We start from the raw sequence: 8075 nt of genomic DNA on the forward strand, positions 1-8075 counted from the left end.
GCCCTCGCGGGTCACCAGGCGCCGCCCGCCTAGCACATCCACCATGGTGCGGCCGGGCGGTCACTTGCGAACGGAGGACACCTGCGAGCCGAGAACTTTGGCGGGGTGGATGGAGGGTCACTGCAGACGGAGAACACCTGCCGGCGGACGGTCACTAGCAGGCAGGTGGGTTGGAGCGGCGGCTGTGCTCCGCCTCTCTCCGCACCGCCCGCTCCCGGGAGGCACAGACACACCCCAGGGACTCCAGGACCAAAGGCGCCAACTGAACCCCACCCCACACCTCTGGCCTCGCTTCTGGCTGCAGCAGTGGACGTGGCGCAGGGGGAGGGAGATTCACACCCACCAGCGACCCCAGGGGCAGCTGCATCGGCGGCTTTAGCGAAGCACCAGCCTCCAGGCACGAAGTCTGCGGCGCTCGCTCCACAACCCGGCAACACCCTCAACTGCGCCCCGCCCACTGCGCCACGCCCACATCCCTGTGCCCCGGCCCCGGGGCACACCCCCAGACCTCCGCCTAGGCCGGCTCCTCACCCCACCTCCCACCCCCAGCCCTACAAACCGGTCCTGCCCACCTCTTCCAGCGCTTCCCCAGCTACCCACGCCGGGTTCCACCCAGTGAGCGCACCTTCGCCCCACCTTGAACTCCCGAGAGCCTTCTTCCGTCCCCCCGCTCCCCGCCCTAGCGCACTTGAGCCCTGCCTTGGAACTCCTGCCCTAGCCCTACGCCCTGGAAGGAGGAAGAAGCCAGGAGGTTGAAGGCGACAGGAAGGGGCAGGGCATTGGCGAGGGAGAGGGCAGGCGTCGAGGAAGCCCGCGCTCCCTTCTTTCTGGCTGTTTACCCCGACGTGCGTACTGGCTGGGAGGGTTCCTGGAGTCCAGGAAGAAACGTGGGGGTGGATCTCCAAGAATGTTTCACTTGGAGGAGACACTGGCCAGGGAGCAACGTGTAAGAGCGCTCCCAAAAAGCTCCGTAATCCGTATAAATAATGATTAAATGCAATATTTTAACAATCCAAAATTAATGTTAAAAGCCCACGATGGACAAAATATTAAAAATAACAGCATAGACAGCAGAATAAACCAAAATGAGGCGCCCAAAATATGCTGCCTTGGTATATTTGTGGCTTTGATATATTGGTCATTTTGAGCCAAAGGCACTTGAAGAACGACAAACGCTGGGAGAAGCTTCCGCCTAAAGACAGATTCTCCAATAGGAATGTCACAATCCTCCTCTCTGAAGTCTCACCAACTAGGAAATATGGTCGACCAAACAAGCTGAGATTGCCACCGCATCCACCCACCCTCTGTCACCATCTCTCCCAACTATTCCCCCAGGGATCTATAAAGTAAGTGTCCATTTCCCCTGTTCCGATGGAATATGCACACTTAAAATCATTGCTTTTATGGGTTTTGGGGTTTTGTTCTGACAGCCCTCGTGCAAGTTATGTTAAAAGTTAATGAATGTATGTGCCCTTTCTCCTGTGAATCTGCCAGTTGTCAGGTCCTGTAAGAGACCCAACTATGGAACCTAGGAGGCTCCTGGGAAGGCTCTGGCCTTTGGAAACCCACCGCTCCAGCCCCCTGGGTTCCTCCCTAGAGCTTACTTTCCAATGCCCAGAAAAAAATAAATAAATAAATAAAGCATATAATGAAGCGATTTTGTAAGCGCTGTAGAAAGCAAAGAAATGAGCAGGAGAGAGAGGTATAATTTAAATCCAGTGATGAAGGAAGTCCGAGATTGGAGCGTCCCTCGCCCTGGCTCCCTCCTGTCTCACCGCTACTTGAAAGAGGCGAAGGTTGATCACTGCTGGCCCAACCGGTCCGTGGGTTGTGGAAAGGCACTTAGCCGGGAGACCGACAGCACTGACTGATACTGCTCCGTGAGGCAGGCTCCAGAGCCGCCATTCATTGTCCTCTTGGAAGGCCAGGCAGATGGTCAGTGGAAGCAGAGGGGGGGAAAGACGAATTGAAAGGAGCTGTGAGCAGTTTCAATCTTAACGTGGAATCCCGAGTTCTGTTAAAACTCGGAAAGATGTAGGAGGGAGGGAAAGAGAAGGGACAGGGGTACAGGGTACAGATGAAAAGGAGGGAGGGCTTCTGATGTCCTCAGTAGGATAAGGATGGTTGACATCGATTAATCAACTTTCAAAACAACTAGTAAATAGGATTTTGAAAATTCCCAGCACATAGAAATGATGTGTGTCTGAAGTTAGATAGGCCAGTTACCTTGATCTGTTGCTACACGCTGTATGCATGAATTGAAATGACACACTGTGCCCTATAAACACAATTACTATGTGTCCACTAAAAGTAAAGATATTTTAAATTGGAAATGCGAGTAATGAAATGCAGCTAAATTCTAAATATCATTGATTTGTGTGGCTTTTAATCTTTGAACATGACCAGTGAACCAAAGCAGAGCAGGGCATTTCTTTTAGTTAACAGTACCACTCACACCTGAAAATCCCCCACCCCTTGTGTAAGTACTGCTTGCCCTCAAGGTGCTGTGAGAGAGGTGGGTGCCCACTCCTGGAAAAGTGACCCACCCAGGGATGGTGGTGAAGTGAAGGAGTCCTCCAGGGAGGTGTGGTTCTGGGGCATGGTCAGCCACCTTCTCCCCAGCAGACCCTATGTGTGTATGCAAACCAAGAAGAGCCCCCTTCACATTTCTGGGAACAACTCAAAGGATTCATTCAGTTCCACTTCTGAAGGGCATTCACAAGGTCATCACTGACCCTCCTGGGGAAAAACCGGGGCAGTTTTCAAAGGGAGTTTCCTAATGCCTTTTCTCTTGCTCACTCGCTGACTTCCCAATTAGAATGGGAGTTGGGGACAAGCCAAGAAAGTTCTGTCCAACCCCAGGGCTGCAAAGGACCCAGGCAGAGTTTTCCAATCCCAAAGAAAGAACAAGGAGGACTCAATGGAGAGGTTTTGGACCTGTGATTACTCATATCCTCCTTGGCGGGGAGGGCTGGGATACCATGGAGGGCTGCCCCACTCCTGCAAGCAGGGGCACTGTATAGGATGGGGGGCACGTCGGTCCCCTGCACACGTGCAATTCTTCAGCTGTTCTGTGTGCATCCTTTCACTTTACAACCAAGATCACTCTGCTTTGATTCTCACCTAAAGGTTGGAGACAGGAAGTGGCCAGCTCATTCTTTAGAGTCACATTCTTTGGAGTTCTTATCTCCTGGCAAGTTTTCCTAGGCACTTACTAGTGTTTACTCCAAGTTCATACCAAACTTCCTTCCAGGACAGAAAAGGTGGCCAAGAGTGGCCATCCAGGACCAGCTTCACATGCCCTGGGCAATCCCAGGGAACAGCAGCAAGTCCTGCTCAGATGCTGGCATGGTCACCCTCAGGGAGGGCCCTGCAGGCCTGCTCTCCCTGGGCCCCTCTCCCCTCATCCTTCCCATGACTTTAAAAATAGTTTGTGACTTATATTTTACTTTACCATACATTCACCACCACCTTACTCCATTTTCTGTTGTCAGAACACAATACCACAGACTGGCTACGATATAGAGAAAAGATGTTTATTTGGGCTCACACTTCTTAAGTTGCAATGAGGAAGCTGGCATCCGGTGATGGCCTTCTTGCTGGCAGAGTCCCAAGGTGATGCAAGGGATCCACAAAGCAGGAGACAGGGAGGGTGCACGTGTATCCTCTGGCCACTGTCCTTCTTCTTACAAAGCCACCGGGTTTCAATCAGGGGCCCCCACCTTGATGACCTGATGGTTAGATGAAGTCTCCACCCTCTTAATACCTCACCTTGGGGATTCAATTTCAGTACATGAAACCCGGGGAGACACACCCCAGCCATATCCAGACCATGGTGCCCACTTTAACTGAAGGACAATCTTAAATTTTCTCCCATCTGACCTTGACCAAACTTTAGGCAGGATCTTCCAATACTGTTTTCAGCTAGGCCACTGCAGTCCCCGCCCTGAGCCAGCCTAAACCAAGAGTCCTGCTCAGTCCACCCCTCCCACCCTGCTGTCTGACTGCCCTGGCCTGCCATTAGCAAGAATCCCCTTATCCTGATATTTCCTCTGAGTTATTTTCCATCTTCTGCCAGCCTCGCCCCAACCTTGCGCTTTGGCTGTAAGTCCCACTTGTCTTTGTATTTGGAATTGAGCTCAGCTCATTGCAACAGTACTAAATAAAATCTGTCTTATTGCCTTGACTAGGTTCTAGCTCTCATTTTGGGCCATTATCAAAGGCTGTGAAGCCAGGCACGATGGCACATGCCTGTAATCCCAGCAGTTTGAGAGGCTGAGGCAGGAGGNACGAGTAGCCAGGCACAGTAGCACATGCCTGAAATCCCAGCAGTTTGAGAGGCTGAGGCAGGAGGATCGGGATTCAAAGCCAGCCTCAGCAACTTAGTGCAACTCAGTGAAAACTTGTTTCTAAAGAAAATACAATAAAAGGGATGGGAATGTGGCTCAGCTGGTTAAGCACCAAACTGGGTTCAATCCCAGTACGAAAAAAAAAAAAAAAAGCTGTGACACTTAAGTCTGCAGCAGTGACATAGACCTAAGGGCCGAATACTTCCAGAGCTGACAATATTGACTGGTGGGCAGGTCTTCCAAGACCCTTGGGGAGAAAGACCATCAGGGGATCCTGACTCTGCCTTTCCCTACTCAGCATTCCAGCTCCACCTGCTTCTAAAGCAGGGGGCGCTCCTCATTGGAGAAAGTCCCCTGAGTGTGGGTGTTTGATAGGCTCTTGGGCCAGTTCCCCCTTCTCAGTCCTCTTTGTTGACACACAGCGAAGTGCTTCTCCATCCCACAGGAGGATCCTGTGAAGAAAATGTAACCCTTGGCTTCTTGACGTGAAATTGACTTTCTTCGCCACTAAGATGTGCATATGATGATTGTGATGAACCATTTATTTCTAGCACCACTTATGAATATACAAATATCATTATGGAAATTTTTTTTGCTCTTATCAGCATAGCAAACAAATTAGACATCCCAGAGTGCAAATATAACATTCTGGATTTGCCGTTTTTAAATATTCATGCTTGAATTATTTATTCTCCTGTATTGATACAGTATTTGTACTTAGAGATTGACATAGTAAGGTCTTCATGAATTATTTTCAGAATATTAGTCAGTCAGTACAGAAAAGCACATAGAAGAGAGAATCAGAAGCCGGGGTTTGCCAGTAGGGTCCTCAGGCAAGTCCCCCCAATCTGCCTCTTCTAAGGATGCTTTATGATGATTCTAGAAGCAGCTGGTTTGCTTCCACTAGATGGATTTGAACAGAAAGTACAGGCATGGAGAGAAGATGGCAGTTTGTATTAGTCAGCTCAGGCTGCTATAACAAAATGCCACAGACTGGGTTGTTTAAATGACAGGCATCTATTTCTCATCATTCCCGAAACTGGAAGTCCAAGGTCACGGTACCAGCATGGTCAGGTTCTGGTGAGGGCTCTTTCTGGTTTGTAGACAACTGACCACTTTCTTACTGTAGGCTTACTTGTAGCTCTGTCAGATCAGGGCTCTGTCCTTATGAACCTCATTTAACCTTAATTCTCCCCAGAGGCCCCACCTGCAGACACAGTCACATTGGGGGTGACTAGGGCTTCAACATATGAACTTGGGGAAGATACAGTTCAGTCTACCACACAGTGCATTCCACAGTACTCCAACTGCATTCCATACCTGGGTGTAGTTTGCATTGGTTCCTTGGAGCTGCTATAACAAAGACAACCCATATGACTTAAAGCAACAGCAAGGCATTGTCTCCCATTTCTAGAGGTCAGCGGTCAGAAGTCAGGGTATCTTCAGGGTGGCACCTACAGAGGACTCTTTTCTTGCCCTTCCTGGTTTCTTGTGGTTGCTAAACTCTTTGGCATTCCTTGGCATGTGGCCGCATCTCCCTGACCCACCCCGATCCTCATATTCACTCTCTGTGTGTCTCGGCTTCACCTGGTGTTCTTTGTATAAGAATGCCAGTTATATTGGATCAGTGGTTTGGGTTTGGAGGCTCAGTAATGTCACTCCAGTGTGATCTCATCTGAACTACATCTGCAATGACCCTGTTTACAAATAGAGTCATAGGCTCTAGAGTCTAGGACTTCCACATTTTTTGAGAATTCACCTCAAGAGGCAGGATTGGAAAATACTTCATAAGACCCCTCTATTTGGTGCTCCCTCTCTTTCTGACTTTGAACGTTGAGTGAGGTCATGCTGCTGGATCTCCTGCAGCCATCTTAGGACCAAAAGAATTTCAGAGACATCTGCTTAAACCTCTGACACTGTTGAGCCTCCAAACCCAAACAAGAAAGGACCAGATACCTTATAAGAAAAATAAATCCTAATAGTAAATAATTCTCAAAGTGAACCTATTACTCTTATGTCAGCGAGAGAAATATCATTCCAGAGCCATGGGTGATAAACCAAGACCCTTAGAGGTGGTTTTAAAGTTAACACTGCTTTTGAAATGACAATAAGATGAAATTTGTCTTCTTTGCTGGCTGGACAATCTCCTGGATGATGCAAAAGCAATAGACGGTACCATTGCTAGCATGATCAGATCAAGTCAAAAGCACCAAACTGTACTCATTAATCACTAAGTGCTTCACTGACAAACACAATAACAATGAGACCATTTTACTGGAGAATGTTTCCAAGGGCCAATATGGTGGAATGCCTATAATCCCAGTGACTTGGGAGGCTGAGGTAGGAGGATCACAAGTTTGAGGCCAGCCTCAGCAACTTAGTGAGACCCTGTTTCAAAAAAGAAAAAGAGGGAGGAGTTCAGTGGTAAAGTACCCCTGGGTTCAAACCCCAGTACCCCCCCCCAAAAAAAAAAAAAGTTCATGAGGAAACTGTAAAAGATATGGATTTTACTCAGTGTCACACTTTGAGTACAAGCCTTTTTGGGTCTGTGGGACAAAATGGGAAGTTTGCATAGGCATTTCCACTGCGTACTGAAGTGCAGTCCTGCTCACTTAATGCCAGGACGTGTATTTAGGTGATTCCATCATTGTGCAAACATCCTGGAGTGTCCTCACACAGACCTCAATGGCACAGGTCAATCAAGAGACGGCAGACAGCAGATCCGAGGCTGCTGCCCGTGTAGCCAGACGTACTGTTACAGTCCACTGTTTTTAAATAAGCGGTAGGAGTACACTCCAAGGTAACAATAAAAACATACAGTAGGCCTGGCACAGTGGCCCACGCCAGTAATCCCAGCAGCTCGGGAGGCTGAGGCAGGAGGTTTGCAAGTTTGAGGCCACCCTCAACAACTTAGTGAGTCCCTAAGAAACTCAGCAAGACCCTGTCTCAAAATAAAAGAAATAAAAATAAAAAGGCCTAGGGATATGACTCAGTGGATAAGGACAACCCACCCTCCCACCATACCCCACCCCCCAAAATTTAGAATTAGTCATTTGGAAGATGTTATCTCAAAAATAAGTTGAAACTATAGGTTCAAGAAAAACAACTGACATTGTTTGTTGCCTGTGATATCATTCAACCTTTCAAGCAAAAATTAAAATTTTGTTAAGCTTATACCCAGGACCATAAAACCAACAACCGCCCCCCCATTGAAGACTTGGCCTGAGCGATGCAGCGCCACCTGCTGGCGACCCGGTACATCCGGGTCCTGTGCATGCTGAGCCTTCTGTCCACTCTCCAGCCTTCCTATCTCTGGGCTGGGCTCCCCTTTGCTTTCCTCATCTCCTCCCATGGCTGTGTCCACTAAGGGACCCTGTGATTCTTGTCATTTTATTTAACGATACCTGTCATCTAAACAGGGCCAGGAGGGTGGACAAAAGGAAAGCTGTCGCTGTCTAGAGCAGTGAGCAGCTGGGCTGCCCCCAGCTCTCCTGCCCCTCTGAGGTTTGCTGTTGTGGCCTCAAGTCACACTGAGCGTCATAGACACTTTGTGGGGGCTTCCCATGCCCGTCCCTTGGCCTCCCCTCCTGCCCAGAAGAGTAGAGCCCTCTGCACCCACCAGCAACCTTCTCCAACCCCATGCCAGTGGGTCTGCTCAGCTCCTTGGCTGGAGAAACTGACACACTTCTAATAATTTCCACGTCTGCCTTGGAAACTTCTTCTGGA

At 49.1% G+C, this 8075-nt stretch overlaps 1 long non-coding RNA gene across 1 annotated transcript in view; it reads right to left on the reverse strand.

Annotated features, from left to right (window-relative positions):
* The window catches only part of LOC125615872, a 9489-nt gene extending 8790 nt beyond the window's left edge, over positions 1 to 699 (reverse strand). The window contains exon 1 of the long non-coding RNA XR_007346472.1: positions 281 to 699. This is a non-coding gene — a long non-coding RNA (uncharacterized LOC125615872). The remainder of the gene's footprint in view (positions 1 to 280) is intronic.
* Positions 700 to 8075: the final 7376 nt, after the last annotated feature.

This window comes from Marmota marmota, unplaced genomic scaffold, assembly GCF_001458135.2.
Source record: "Marmota marmota marmota unplaced genomic scaffold, marMar, whole genome shotgun sequence".
NCBI classification, from domain to species: domain Eukaryota; kingdom Metazoa; phylum Chordata; class Mammalia; order Rodentia; family Sciuridae; genus Marmota; species Marmota marmota.